Source organism: Pan troglodytes, chromosome 1 (assembly GCF_028858775.2).
Source record: "Pan troglodytes isolate AG18354 chromosome 1, NHGRI_mPanTro3-v2.0_pri, whole genome shotgun sequence".
NCBI lineage: Eukaryota > Metazoa > Chordata > Mammalia > Primates > Hominidae > Pan > Pan troglodytes.
This window is the reverse complement of record NC_072398.2, coordinates 146,450,326-146,466,204: the sequence shown is the minus strand read 5'-3', so window position 1 is coordinate 146,466,204 and position 15,879 is coordinate 146,450,326. Positions and strand designations below refer to the sequence as shown.

The 15,879-nt window shown below is 44.0% G+C and overlaps 1 protein-coding gene across 1 annotated transcript in view; it reads right to left on the bottom strand.

Annotated features, from left to right (window-relative positions):
* CTBS (chitobiase) overlaps nucleotides 1-10,159 on the bottom strand; it is a 66,263-nt gene extending 56,104 nt beyond the window's left edge. The window contains exons 1-2 of the mRNA XM_054667547.2: nucleotides 9,882-10,159; nucleotides 7,865-8,013 (exon numbers count right to left, since the gene is read on the bottom strand). The gene's annotated coding sequence lies outside the window, so the exon portion shown is untranslated. The remainder of the gene's footprint in view (nucleotides 1-7,864; nucleotides 8,014-9,881) is intronic.
* Nucleotides 10,160-15,879: the final 5,720 nt, after the last annotated feature.

Genomic DNA, 15,879 nt, shown 5'->3' with positions numbered 1-15,879 from the left:
GCTTAGCTCTCATTTCTCTCTTGCCACCACCATGTAAGACGTGCCTTTTGCCTTCCACCATGATTGTGAGGCCTTCCTATCCAAGTGGAACTGTAAGTCCATTAAACCTCCTTCTTTTGTAAATTGCCCAGTCTCAGGTATGTCTTTATCAGCAGCGTGAAAATGGACTAATACAATCTGTCATTGACTTCTAGTCTCATTAGTTGTTTGTAAGTTCTTGCCAACATTTTAAACTAATCATGCTTATTCCTGTAAACCAATCATCAATCTCCAGCTGTGGCTCAAAGGAGACAGAAAGGAATGGGTAATATAAAAATCTGGAACAATGTGCTAGTTCTGGGCACTTATCCTGCAAATCCTGCCAGGTAACCTATAACCCCAAGGTTTCCTTTTCTGGGGGGGAAAGTAAGACCAAGGAAGCTAAACAAAGCCAAGCCCCATACACCCACTTACAACAGCACAACCCATCTAAATGGCTCACAGATATCAAACAAACTCTGTTGTCATGGTTATGGCCTATAGTGCCTCACTAATAATGGTAGTCTTATATATATTTGGACCCTATATTCTAAACCTCCTTGTAAAGTTTCTCTTCTCACCTAGAAACCATCAAGCTTCAGATGGTGCTGCAAATGGAGCCAAAAATGAAACCACCCTTCTACCAGGGACCCTTAGATCGACCCCAGGAGGAGCCCTAGATGCTGTTCCCATACCACGCCCTCTCCAGCGGGAAGTAGCCAGAAGAAGTTGTTGCCCAATTCCCCCTAACAGCAGTTAGGGATTCCATTCCTGAGGGGGAAATATGTTATACAAGACAGACAGAATTTATTTAGGTAGACAGTTAGGGTAAAGTGAGTCCCCAGCAGAAACTTTTTTTCTAACAAAAAGCAGCTCAGAAATAGCTCCCTTTCTAACCTCATGCAGTTCAAAGAAATCACTTCTCTTCTAACAAAGAACAGCCTGAAAGATCAGGCTGTAAAAACAAACAACTCGGGCACAGAAGGAGAGGGGGAGTCCCCTGGGTAATCACCAAACTTCACACTCCTACAATGGACCCCAGTAAAAACCGTGGGCCTTAATAAGCACATTCCTTTCCCTTTAGGCACACTAAGATAGGGAAACTAAAAGCGGATTGTGGGGAGATGCCTACAGCTGCAGGAAGATGTCTGGGAACAGACACAGAAACTCTCCCTCCCAGATAAGCAAAACAAAGCAGCACAAAGCAGCAAGGAATGAGTCTGCCTATGTGATCAAGGAAATGAGGTAAGAACTGATAGAAAACTCTGCTCTATGCACATAGGACAACTGGTCCCAACTAAATCTTCAGGCCTTAGGAAGATAAGACACCCCCTCTTTTTTTTCTTTTTTTTTTTTAAGACAGAGTTGCTCTGTCGCCAGGCTGGAGTGCAGTGGCATGATCTCGGCTCACTGCAACCTCCACCTCCCAGGTTCAAGCAATTCTCCTGCCTCAGCCTTCTGAGTAGCTGGGACTACAGGCACGCACCACCACACCCAGCTAATTTTTGTATTTTTAGTAGAGACAGGGTTTCACCATGTTGGCCAGGATGGTCTCGATCTCTTGACCTCGTGATCTGCCCGCCTCAGCCTCCCAAAGTGCTAAGATTACACGTGTGAGCCACCGTGCCTGGCCAAGCCTGACATTTTTACTAAAACTTGACAACCTGCTCTGGACCCCTCTCTGTGACAGAGAGCTGTTCTTTCCTTTTGCCTATTAAACTCCTGCTCCAATTTCACTCTGTGTGTGTGTCTGTGACCTCAATTTCCTTGACTGTGAGACCAAGAACCCTGGTATTTACCCCAGACAATGAGGCTCCTTCAGTGAGATTAGAGGCATGAGCTACCACATAGCCAGAGTCTACATACTCTTAACCCTCTGGTCTAAGAGAGGAGGCAGCTTTGGAGCCATTATCAATATTCACGAGTTCGACAAACATTGCCTCAGCAACTCCACCTTGCCAGACTGAGAATACAAATAGAAATGCAGAAAGGGTCAGATGCAATGACAGCTGCTTATATTCCTGTTCTCAAGGAGGGCACATTTTATCAGGAAAGAGAGATCTGTAATCAATAAATATGATTCCCCTAAGAATGTTAACCAAAGATTGTTCAAAGTGCTACTCAGAGCCAGCAGCAACCAGGATGGATTTGCTTTGCTAAGGATGATGTTGGGTTTGGATATTGAAAGAGTAGCATAAGCTCACAAAGCAGAGAAAGGAGGGAGGGAGGAAGATAAGATTCAGGGCAGAAGGAAATGCAGAAATGACTTAAAGGAAGCCTTACCATCTTGGCAAGTCTGGCAAAGAATGACTTGTCTCATGAGGCTGGATTGAGAGATGTTTACCAGACACTCTGGATCGACTCACTCAACATCTGTTCCCAGTGTTCTGCCTGTTCTACAGATCTAGAAATAAAGCCATGTTTCCAGAATTCCTTGAAGCTATGGTTCTGGATGTGATTCTGCCAAACAGATCTACTTTGGAAGGCCTACCAGTCTGTGGTATGCAGTGGCAGAACAGTTACTTAAATTATCACTTGTAGGCCAGGCATGGTGGTTCATGCCTGTAATCCCAGCACTTTGGGAGGCTGAGGAGGGTGGATCACCTGAGGTCAGGAATTCGAGACCAGCCTGGCCAACATGCTGAAACCCCGTCTCTACTAAAAATACAAAAATTAGCCAGGAGTGGTGGCAGATGTCTGTAATCCCAGCTACTCAGGAGGCTGAGGCAGGAGAATCTCTTGAACCCAGGAGCCAGAAGTTGCAGTGAGCCAAGATCGCACCATTGCACTCTAGCCTGGGCAAGAAGAGTGAAACTCCATCTCAAAACAAATAAATTATCACTTGTAGTCACCTGGGAGAAAAAGTATCCATGGAAATCAAAACGTTGGAAGGCCAAGTGGCTATGGTAATAAATCTTCATGGCAAGAGTGAATAATTCAAAGATTGTGGGGTTGGCTAGCTTCTTGAATCCTTATGAACATAAAGAAAGAAAAACATAAGCATGGAGTGACCTGTAGCATCCCAGATCTGGTACCAAATTCTGTGTCAATTAGGATTAGGCACAGCAGCAAGGGACAGATACTCAGAATAACAGTGGCTTGACCAAGTTAGAGGTCTATTTCTGTTATGGAAACACCAGGGGTTCTGTCTAGGTCCTGCTGCACAGAAAGCCAATCACTGAGACAATAAGTATTGCCAAGGAAGAAGGCTTTATCGGGTGCTGCAGCCAAGTTATGAGAGCTCAGTCTCAAATCCATCTCCCTGACTGACTAAATCTAGGGGCTTACATAGCAGGGAAGATATGTAACAATGTTTAAGAAAACAGGAACTAGGGAGGGGCAAGGAGGCATCTGGTGTCAGTTCTCTTGATACTTTTTTGAGAGGCCTGAAGGTCCTTTCCTGAGGAGGGAACTCAGATAAAACAAATGCAAATTTCAAGCTAGGGGCCATTCCTATGTTTATCCCAAAACAACTATTTATGGAACTGTTGGGCCCATTTCATTTCTCACAGAAAGTTCCAGAGGTAGGTAGTCAGGCTGTGGCAGTTCTGCTCCACAGTACCTTCCAGCTTGCTGCTTCTCCTTCCCTTGGGTGTGATCCTCATGTTCATAGTCCAAGATGGTAGCCATCATGTCTGTATTCCAGGCTATAGGATGGAGAAGGCAGCAAACAAAAAGGGAGGGCAAAGGACATGTGTTTCCTCCCTCCTGAAAAAGTTCTTGGAAACTCTCACATGATACTTCTGTTTACATTCCACTGTACAGAACTTTGTCACCTGGCCACATCTAACTGCAAAAGAGAGGACATGTAATCAACAATCACTATTTTAATCAGGAAGATGAAGAGAATGTAAAATTGGGAGGCAATCATAGGATGCATGGTAGAGAGTATCAGAGGAGGTAGCTGGGATGATGGGCACCAGATGGGAAAGGACTTGATATGACAAGCCAAGGTGTTTGGACTTTATCCTACTGGCAATGAAGAATCATCAGATAGGTTTAAACAGCAGAGAGATATAAACTGAGCTGTTTTACTGCCATCTCTCTGACAGCTATATGAAAGGGTTCTGGCGGAGTAATACCAAGCCCCAGAGACCTGTTAGAAAGCAGTTACCCCAAAATGACAGTTTCTTCAATAAATGGTGCTGGGGAAGCTGGATATCCACATGCAGAAGAATGAAACTAGACACCTATTTCTCACCATATACAAAAATCAACTCAAAATGGATTGAAGATGTAAACGGAAGACCTAAAACTATAAAACTACTAGAGTAAAACATAGGAGAAATGCTTCATGACATTGGTCTGGGCAAGAATTTTTTGGATAAAACCTCTAAAGCACACGCAACAAAAGCAAAAATAGACAAATGGGATTACATTAAACTGTAAAGCTTATGCACAGCAAAGGAAACCATCAACAAAGAGGCAACCTACAAAATTGGAAAAAAATATCTGCAAACTATGCACTGGTGTAATGGGTTAATATTCAGAATATGTAAGAAATTCAATTCTAGCACTTTGGGAGGCTGAGGTGGGTGGATCACCTGAGGTTAGGAGATCGAGACCAGCCTGCCCAATGTGGTGAAAACCCGTCTCTACTAAAAATGCAAAAACTAGGTGGGTATGGTGGTGGGCACCTGTAATCCCAGCTACTTGGGAGGCTGAGGTAGGAGAATTGCTTGAACCCAGGAGACAGAGGTTGCAGTGAGCCAAAATCACACCACTGCACTCCAGCCTGGGTGAAAAGAGTGAGACTCCATCTCAAAAAAAAAAAAAAAAGAAAAAAGAAACAGAATATGTAAGAAATTCAAACAACTCAATAGCAAAAGAAAAAAAAAGCCCATATAATCCAATCGAAAATGGGAATAAGACCTGAGTAGACATTTCTCAAAAGAAGACATACATACATATATATATGTATATGAAAAAATGCTCAACATCAGTAATCATTAGGGAAATGCAAATGAAAACCACAATGAGATATCACTGCACCCCAGTTAGAATGGCAAAAAAAAAAGACAAAAAATAACAATTACTGTTGAGGATGTGAAGAAAGGGGAACTCATATGCTGTCGGTGGGAATGTAAATTAGCATAGACACTGTGGAAAACAATACGGAAGTTCCTCAAAAAATTAAAAATAGGACTGCCGTATGATTCAGCAATTCCACTACTGGATATATATCCAAAGGAATTGAAATCAATAAGTCAAAAGAGATATTGGCACTCCCATGTTCACTGCAACACTATAGTAAGGGCTTAGCACAATAGCCAAGAGATAAAATCAAGCTAAGTATCCATCAGTGCATGAATGGATAAAGAAAATGTGAGATTATATATATATATATATATCCATATATATGCAATACTATTCAGTCATAAAAAGGGACAAAATCCTATCATTTGCAACAGCGTGGATGAACCTGGAGGACATCATGTTAAGTGAAATAAGCCAAGCACAGAAAGACAAATGATCTCACTCACATGTGGAATCTATAAAAGCTGATCTCATAGAAGCAGAGGGTAGAACAATAGTGACCAAAGGCTCCGGAGGGGATGTTACAGTTAGATAGGAAAACTAATTTGTCGTGTTCTATACATAGTAGGGTGACTATAGCTAATAACAATAATAACTGCTTTGTACATTGCAAGATACCTAGGAAACACCTTTAAAGTTATCACAAAAAAAATGATAAAGGCTTGAAGTGATGGACAACTATTCTGATTTGATCATTACATAATATATACATGTATTGAAACATTACACTGTACCCATAGACATGTATACTTATTATCAATTATAAATAAAAATTTTTAATGGAAACAAGAAAGCAGTTGCCCTAGTCCAGGTGAGAAGTGATGAGAGCCTGAAATAGGGCAGTGACAATGGGATGGAAACAAGAGAATGGAAGGGTGAGATATGCTAGGGTAGGAGGGACAGACTTTGGTGACCATTAGACAATGGAGGTGAAAGAAGAGTGTGGAGTTTAGGCTGACACCAGCGTTTTTGGCTGGAGCAGTTTGGTAAATGACACTGCTACTAACCAAAATAAAGGAATCAGAGAGTGAAGAAGGCTGCCGATAGCAAGCAGAATGTGATTAGTTTGATTTGGAATATTTTCAGTTTAAAGTGCTTGTTGTGTGGAAGATGTTTGGTGAGCAGAGAAATACATGTGTCTGGAGCACTGAAGAGAAGTCAGGGCTGGAGGTACCAATTCAGGAGGTGTGCGACTCTAAGTGACAGCTGCAGCCACAAGTTTGAGATGGCCTGACCTAGAAAAGAATGAGGGAACAGAGTCAAGGATGAAGCCTACGGAAGCACCAATGTTGTGTGAGTCTTCTGCAGAGTCCTTTCTGATGGAAGGTCCTTTAAGAAGCGCAGTTCAAGAAATCTGAGGCTGCAAATGCATGCCATTTCCCCAGACATCCAGGACCTGGATCAGTTTTCCATTTCAAGACAAGATAAAACTGCTAAAGGGTTTTTCTTTCCCTGGTTGAAATACTTTAACACCAACTAATTTCAAGTTTGGAAAGAAAGTCATATTTAAGATTGAAGTTGTTATTTCTACTCTGTAATACAGTAGAGCCTGTGCCCAGAAAACCTCCTGCCTGTCTCATCATCCAGGGAGCTTCCTTGTATTTATTCTACCAGGCCTGCGGGCGGGACAATGTCAGCAGGTCGAGATATGAGCTACGCGTTGCAGGCATTGACAGATCAGGAGAGCTCTCCTACAAACTGCATGCCTTTCTTAATTGCTTTTAAGCATGGGAAGATGAATGTTGTCCTAGTATCTGCTTCAGTTCTAGAAAAGGTTAAAAAAAGTTGTTTGTATATAGTACTCCTTTCATTTCAATTGATTCTTATTGTGCTTCCCCTCAACTCATTTAAGTTGTTGGCTAGTACAACCCACCTTCAAAGCACTGCTTTTTTGAAATTCAATGATTATAATTTGGAAGAGACTTTAGGCCAAAGAGTATGATATCAAAATTCTCAGTTCTTTGGGTGGTCACTAGCTGAGTGCCTTCAACAGACAAAAATTCAAGTAAAAAGACCTTCAATTATAATACCTAGAAAGTACTGTAAAATTCAACGGAAACAAAAACAATCTCATCTAAAATTAAAGTAAATGGTAGTATACCTGTCTAAATTAGAAAGTGTGGTTGCAGGATTAGTATAAGATCCCAGAATTAGTATGAATTCAGCCAAATATCTAACATTTCTCACCTCAATGTTCTTGATACTGTTCACTGAGACTCAGCATCATGGCCCTAAAATGTTAAAGACTAGGTCCCATCAAATAAAGATTCAATTATAATCACTGGGCTGTAGTGGCTAAGCCAGGCAAATGGGCAAAATGCAAGTTGGTAACAACATTTTCATTTTGGAAAAATGAAAAATTAAGGAAAATATGACAAAATATTCTATAAGGTGAATTTCTTTTTTAAGAGCCTTTATTCTGAGATCATGTCCATTTCTTGTGGTCTACATGTCTTTCTTTTGTAAAAAGAGTAGTGCCAGTAGATGGCAGGTTCCTAACAATTTCATTTGACAAACCAAAAGCTGGCATACCATTGCCAATTCCTAAAGTTGTTTTGGAATTTTACTTGTTGGTGAAATGTTAAAGTCTGAGAATGTCCCTGGAGTAATGGCTCCCTGCTGCTGATCATACTGGCTGATGAAGTAGATACTCTACAGGAACTTACTAGAAATGGTTGATCCGCAGGGAATGAAAGGCTTACACAGGGCTCTTGTTTGTTTCCTCCCTCTGTTACCAAAATGTTAAGCATTTTAATTTACCTTTAAAATTGTGATTAAAAAATACATGTATTTAAAATAAGTCACTTACATGTACAAAGTCAAACCAGAACACCCCTGCCCAGCAGCATGCCCAACAGGGGAGTCTCTCAGGCTTTGCACACACGCTTCTCACAAATGCCCCAGTGCAGGCTTTGGTTTAGGGTTCCATGTGCTAAGAATACAGCATCAAAGGCTTTTCTGCTGGGAAGGAAAGGAAGAGACTTGTAATGTCTATATAGCTCCCAAAGACAAAAAGACTCTAGGTTGATTAGAACAAGCTTCAAATCAGAACTTGGGTTTTCTGCCTTCAAAAATCAAAGAAAAATTTAAAAATTGCTTTTGAAGATTCAAAAAGAAACAATGCGGCCGGGCACAGTGGCTCATGCCTGTAATTCCGGCATTTTGGGAAGCCGGGGTGGGCAGATCGCTTGAGGTCGGGAGTTTGAGACCAGCCTGGCTAACATGGCGAAACCCTGTCTCTACTAAAAATACAAACATTATTAGCTGGGCGTTGTGGTGGGCGCCTGTAGTCCCAGCTACTTCGGAGGCTGAGGCAGGAGAATCGCTTGAACCCGGGAGAAAGAGTTTGCACCTAGCCAAGATCGGAGATCATGCTCCTGCACTCCAGCCTGAGCAACAAAGCAAGACTCCATCTCAAAAAAGCAAAAACAAAACAAAACAGAAAAAAGACAGAAAGAATGCCCCTTTGTAAAGGTTTTTTTAAATTCACAGAGACTTGATAGCATCACCATTGTGTTTGTTATTTCCCAGAAGCCAGCAGGGAACGTTCTCTGCTCCTGGAGCTGGTAAAAATACAGGAAGTAGCCAAGGGCATTATAATCATTAGTCACTGAGATACAAACCTTCAGTTCTGTTACCCAGGGAACCTAAAGTGCTGCTTGGTGTAGGTGGGAGATGATTAATCTCTCCGTGCACGATAAAAAGACTCAGAGCTGCCACCCGGAATTAGTCTGTTTATGTAGAATGAGGACAGCCCCAAGAGTAGATGGGATTTAAAAATAGTAACAATTCTCCCCCAACCCCAAATACACCATTTCTGAATGTTGTAGAACATTCAGGAAACAAGAATCATTCATAATTCTACCCCTAGAAGTTACCAATGTTAACATTTTGATTAATACTGTAAACAGAAAAATCAAAGTCTGTAAAATATCTGAAAGAGAGGCTTAGTCAAGCCAGTATGAGTAACCTCCGCCCCCGGAAAACACAACCCAAGAAGGCTTGAGTAAGTGGTCCCGAGGCAGCCGCATGTGTTTGGTTTTATATATTTCAGGAGGGCAGGAGTTACAGGCGAAGACAGAAATCAATACAGGGCACATATACATTAGTTCAGCAGAAAAGGCAGGCTATCTTGAAGTAGGGGGCTTACAGAGGTAAGCAGGGGTTTTATAGATTATAGGCAGATTCAGGGATTTTTAAAATTTGCATTAGAGGAGTAAGGCTCTAAAACTTGGAGTCAGCAGAAAGGACTGATTTTTAATTTTTATTTATTTATTTATTTATTTATTTATGTATTAATTTGAGACAGAGTCTTGCTCTGTTGCCGGGCTGGAGTGCAGTAGCGCAATCTCGGCTCACTCCAACCTCCGCCTCCCGGGTTCAAGTAATTCTCCTGCCTCGGCCTCCCAGACAGCTGGGACTACAGGCGCTTGCCACCATGCCCAGCTAATTTTTGTATTTTTAGTACAGACGGGGTTTCACCATGTTGGCCAGGATGGTCTCAATCTCTTGACCTCATGATCCGTCCGCCTCGGCCTCCCAAAGTGCTGGGATTACAGGCGTGAACCACAGCTCCCGGCCGAAAGAACTGATTTTTTAAATACACGTTATTTGAATTTTTCACAACTACATATTATTATGTATTATCTCCCTCCCTCCCTTCCGTCCTTCCTTTTTTGCAAAACCAATGCAATCACTCTTGGGGTCTTGGGGGCAATGGGATCACGTCAGGCTCAGGCGCTCCCCTGGGCGCACGCTGGGTGAACAAGGCGCCTCCGGGCGAGGGTGGAGCTCCAGCGGGGAGGCTCTGGGCGCAGGAGGCTTACCAAGAGGAGTCCGCGGCAGCCCGGGCCTGCCCCGCGGGCTGCTCTGGGCTACTGGGATCTCACCCCGCGCTCGGCGAGGCGGGCCCGCGGCGCCCTCTGCAGGGAAGCGGGTGGCGCACGCATGTTGGGCGCTCCAGTATTTGTGGCGGGGTGGGCTTCTGGTTAGGGTAACATCTGCATCTCCGCTTCACAGCGTACAAGGTGCCTTCCACTTTGCGCTGGCTCTCCCGCGACCCTGGGAGGGCTTCTGTCCTCCACTGGAGAGGACGCTGAGAATCGCCGTTCCTGGCGAAGGGCTAGAACTCACCAGCGCCCGGCTCCATAGCGCCCTCTGCCGGGGCCGAGGGGCGGGGAACGCGGGCGGCCGAGCGGGCGGGCAGGGAGGGCCTCAGATCCCCCTATCCCCGCGGGAGGGGCTGCCAGCCTGGGTCAGCCACGCGTGGCTTCCTGAGACTGGGTTATGGCTATTTCCCACCTCCTTGCCTCTCCCTCCTTATTTCCCTCCACGTGTGTGTGTGTGTGTGTGTGTGTGTGTGTGTGTGTTTCTAAAGCAAAAACAATTTTTTTTTCTATTCTCCAAAGTAATGCATATTCATTATAAAAAAATTTTGGGGGGGGGTAGAAAACACAGCATAAAAAAGAAAATGAAATACCTTTAATCTCATCATTCAGAGATAAACACATGTTTAGGGTATTTTCTCCTAGTGTCTTTTTCTATACACAATTATATATCATGGTAAGTATATATTTAAACCAACCAGGCAATGCTGTCGAGGAGTCAGGCCCCGTGTCGAACTGGCTCCTTTGAAGAGAACACAGAACGGCCAAATGGCAGGGAGTAGGGGCTCCCTGGCCTTAAAAACGGGGCCTTGCTGCTTCTTGGTTTGATAAACTGCTCTGGTTCCCAAGAAAGCTTGTCTTTTCCTCCTCAGCTGTTGGCTGGGGGTAAGTAGGCGGCGGTGGTCAGTGGGTCCCGGGAGGAAGAAAACTTGGTCTCAAAGTTCACTTTCATAACTAGAAGGCTCGGGCCGGACGCGGTGGCTCACGCCTGTAATCTCAGCACTTTGGGAAGCCGAGGGGGGCAGATCACTTGAGGTCAGTAGTTCAAGACCAGCCTGGCCAACATGGTGAAACCCCGTCTTTACTGAAAATACGAAAAATTATCTGGGCATGATGGTGGGCGCCTGTAATCCCAGCTACTCGGGAGGCTGAGGCAGGAGAATCGCTTGAACCTGGGAGGCGGAGGCTGCAGTGAGCTGAGATCGTGCCATCACACTCCAGCCTGGGCAACAAGAGTGAAACAACGTCTCAAAATAAGAAAATAAAAAACTAGAATGCTCAGAGAGTATTTCATCGTATGGTGGAACTTCAGCCCCCATCCCAACCCCTGGACCCATGCTTCTTCCTGCTGAGTTTCACTGACTACGTGCCTCCCTCCTAGGCTGTGAGTTCCCGACTGGGGGAACAGTCTGGGCCTTTGCACCTTTTTCCTTCACCTGGCAGAGTGCTGAAGTCTCTTTGGTCACTGTCTTTGTCTTTTTTTTCCTCCACACAAACACTCTTTCATATAGTCATGTTTCTGATTTGCCAATGTCACCCCAGATAAGCACACAAGCTAAATGAAAACAATGTGTTTGCTTTGCACATGCAGTGTCAAAACAATGCACCCCCATTCCTTCCAGCTAGATTGGGCCCCCTAAGTGACACTCTTCCTTATGGAAATTCTGAACCTGCCCCTCTCTGCAGGATGTGGTTAGAGTTTGGATTACAGTCATTGATTTGGGAGTGGTGTATCTACTTCACTGTTTACATGTAGCATCCTAGGCTCTGCTTCTATCTCTCTCTCGCTTTCTCTCTCTCTTTCTCTCTCTCTCTCTCTTTCTCTTTCTCTCTCTCTCTCTCTCTTTCTCTTTCTCTCTCTCTCTCTCTCCCCTTCTTTTCTCCCTGTCTGGTCATCTGCAGCCTGATAGAGGCTGAGGCAGAGAGAAGAGCCTGTAGGAAAAAACCCATCTTTGGTGGTGATGATGATGTGGTGTGTGGAGATACAAAGTCAAATTCTCCAATCTTTCTATCCCCATGGAATGAAGTCTCTAGTGAGATCAACATTGCTCAGCAATGCTTAGTAGAGTATATTTTCCTGTGTGGAAACATGAGGAAGGGGTGCATTCCCCTTATGCTTGGTAAAAATAAAGGCATCAGGAAGTATTAGGTTGGTGTAAACGTAATTGCAGTTTTTGCCATTAAAAGTAGTGACCAAAACCGCAATTAATTTTACACCAACCTAATACAAGCCAGCACCTGGGTGACACTGGTAAGACTGGTGGACCATGCCTGGTCTGGCCAGTTTGCGTTTTTAATAGAGTCAGCGAGTGGGGTAGAAAGTCTGCAGTATTCAGTTAAAGGCCCAAGTTCTTCTTAGGCTACTTATTAGCTATGTGCTTCTGAGTAAATTACCTAACCTCGCTTAAGCTTAGTTTGCTCATCCCAAAAGGAAATAAAAATATTACCTGACAGTTATGTTTCCTGATTGCTGTGGGATTCAAATGAGCTAGAAGGAGGGAAGTTGTTGTCTTGAAGCAGCATTAGTAGATTTTCTAAACTTGGTAGCATTACACCTCCTTACATTTGATTCTCCCAAGCCTGCTGGGTAGCTTGATGGAGGAAACATGACAGAACCTGACTGCACGTAGTGGCAGTAACTCACACTTGCCCAGATTTTGAACTGGAATCATCTTTATTGCAGTTGAAAAACTAGGCTTAGAGAGTTTGAACAACTTGCCCAAAGGAACATATCTTGGCCATGAAAGGGCCAGTACCAGAATGTAGCACCTAAGACTTTTAGATGGTACTTCCACCATCTCCAGTAGAAGATGGGAAAGGAGTGTTCCTTGGGATTGCCCAGGGCATGACTGTCCCCTTGCAAGGGACACAGAGAAATGGGTGGAAGATGTCAGATTCTTAAGTGTTCACTAGTGGGAGGGTGAGCCCATTATTCTCTATGCACTTAGAATCTTTTTCTCTTTAATAATGTTCTTCACATGCCATAACAAAGCTGAATATGCACTTAGAAGTCTTCTGAAAATTTTATAGAGTGAAATTTCAAAATAGACAACTTAATGGGCTGCTTTAATGTTAAATGAGTCACTTAAGATACAACTTTTCTCTACATTTCTCAGAACTGGTGGGATGATTATCTCTATCAGGGACTGTTTAGAGAGAGATACTCTGACCTGAACCGCTGTAACTATTAATTGACCAGTTTGATGCGCAACACTTTCTGGTGCAGCTTTATTTACCAGTTTCAAAGACTAAGCTCTGAGCTGAGTGGGGACACAGAAGCAGCTGGGTACTTATACTTGACCCCATAGAAGATGGTTATCTAATTCTGACCTGGCTAAGCAACCAGTATGAATTTTTCCATTAAGTCACATAGTTTACATCTTGCCTTGTTCTTTTTTTGGGGGGGGTGTTCGTGGGGGGGCGGTGGTTTCCCTCTTGTTGCCCAGGCTGGAGGGCAATGGCGCAATCTCGGCTCACCACAACCTCCGCCTCCCAGGTTCAAGCAATTCTCCTGCCTCAGCCTCCTGAGTAGCTGGGATTACAGGTACCCACCACTACACCTGGCTAAGTTTTTATTTTTAGCAGACACAGGGTTTCTCCATGTTGGTCAGGCTGATCTCAAACTCCCAACCTCAGGTGATCTGCCTGCCTTGGCCTCCCAAAGAGTTGGGATTACAGGCGTGAGCCACCGTGCCCGGCCACATCTTGCCTTATTCATATTTGTGCATTTTTTGGCTGTTTATAAAGTATACACTCAAACATAAGAGAATTGCAACCCTCTTGTTACCCTAATTTGGCCATGTTATCCTAAAGGGCAAGGGCAGAGTCACCCCTTCTAGGATCAAACTGGACTGCAAGGACACCTATCCTCTGCCCCCACCCCCCCACACCCAAATTTCTCTTGGGATACACAATGAGTAAAGAAAGATAGGCCCTCCAAGCTTGAAAATAAGAAGCAGGAACATTTAGAGATGACTTTTGAGGACAGGATAAGGTGAAATACCTCACCTAAAGTCAGAACTTTCACATTAGGATTTATTCGTCTCTTTTGCCCAGGTGCAGAGGATGATAAACAGCTTTCTCACTGCCCGTGCTAAGTTCTCATTGTGTTCAGGGGTGAGTCTTGCAGGCTGTGGCTCCTGTGACTGTGAGCACCGCTCAAGGACCAGTTTGGACACCCAGCCACCGGGAATAGAGCTCAAGCCACCATGCAGTTAATCGCTGTAGCTGAACCAATGTGTCCAGACAAAATGAACTATCTAAGATGATGTTCATGTGCACACAGGCACACACCATGCTGTCCCTGAGGGATAACCCTTTTGCTGTAGGCTTCTTTGAGAACCCCTTTTCTGAGCTACCTTTCTCACTGCAGTTGGTGACAGTGGGGGAAGAGAACTTTGTGGGGCACAAGGACATCATGCACATGATCCTGTCCTCAGGGAGAGAAGAAAATGAGGCTCCTAGAGCAAGCCCCGCCAAACTGAGCCAGTGCTAGCTCCGTTTATCCAGATATTAAGTTAAGCCAATTATATAGTACAATAATTCATCTTTTGAAAATTCACTCTCAGCCTTTGGGGAGCTGTGAATAGGATTTCTGCAAAGGTTGTTGTTTAAGGAGAGAGCCTTCTTCTCTCCAGTACATATGAGCAGAGCAAAAGATAGGTAGGGCCTGGAGGCAGCATTTTCAGAGCTTCTACTATCTCTCCTGCCATCAGCACTACTGCCCCCATTCCCCTCACTTTCCTTTGTAGTTTATTAGGGGAAAAGGGGGTTTCTCAGAAGGTGGACGTACATGCACAGGCAGCTTCCAGAAAGTACTCAATGCAACCCTAATATTCTGATTTGGGGTACCTCATTTCTGACCACCCTCCCCCAGCCAGGGTCAGGCAGCAATGGGTTAAGCTAACTATTTTCTGCAGGAATTCCAGGAGAAACGCTTTAGACAACTCCTTCCAAACCTCAATGAGAAGAATGTCTTGCGACTTCAGTGCGGGAGTGATCAATTTCAACCTGCAGGTAAAAAGCTGCTATGGTTTGAATGTGTCCCCTAAAAGTTTTGTGTTGGAAACCTAATCCCTCTGTTCTCATAAATTGATTAATGGTGGCTCCGCTTTCATGAATGAATGGATGTCACCATCGTGGGAGTGGCTTTTTTTGTGAAAGCAAGCTGTGGCTTTCTTGCTCTCTTGCCATGTCATGCCCTCTGCTGTGTTATGATGCAGCAGGAAGGTCCTCACGGATGCCAGTGCCATACTCTTGGACTTCCCAGTTTCCAGAACTGTGAGCTAAATATACTTTCTTTCCTTCATAAATTACCCAGTCTGTGGTATTCTGTTATAGCAATAGAAAACGGACTAAAACAAGAGCCATCCAGTTCTGGAGAAAACCAACACCAGCAATCCATCAGTAGCCTGTGATCCAGGGATATGTGGGATGTAGAGTTACTTCATTGCCATTACCATGGTCTCTGAGGTGGTGAGCTCTGGGCTCCTACAGGACTGCTGCAGTGGGTCATTTCTGTTTCTTGTTTTTTGTTTTTATTTAGTGGGTCATTTCTTGATAGCAGTCTTGCATCTCAGGTGAGTGTTTTTTTCCTCCAGTCCTCACATGGTGATGTTTATGTGCACAGCACACATCCTTCATGCTAATAGTTAGACCATACCTATCTCTCTCAAAAAACAAAAAAAAACAAAAAAACACAACAACAACAACAACAACAACAACGAATAAACTGCAATCGTGTGGGAATAACAGTAAGGATACGATTGAATTGGGCCTAAATTACGTTAGAAAAACAATGCATTCACAAGCATTAATACTGTATTGTAGTTAATTTCCTGCCACATAGCTGTGGGTGAGAACCACTGGCCTGGTCCATGGGATTGGGTTTCTGCTCAGATGCTGTGAGGACTAGAACCTGAACATCGCCTGAAGTCCT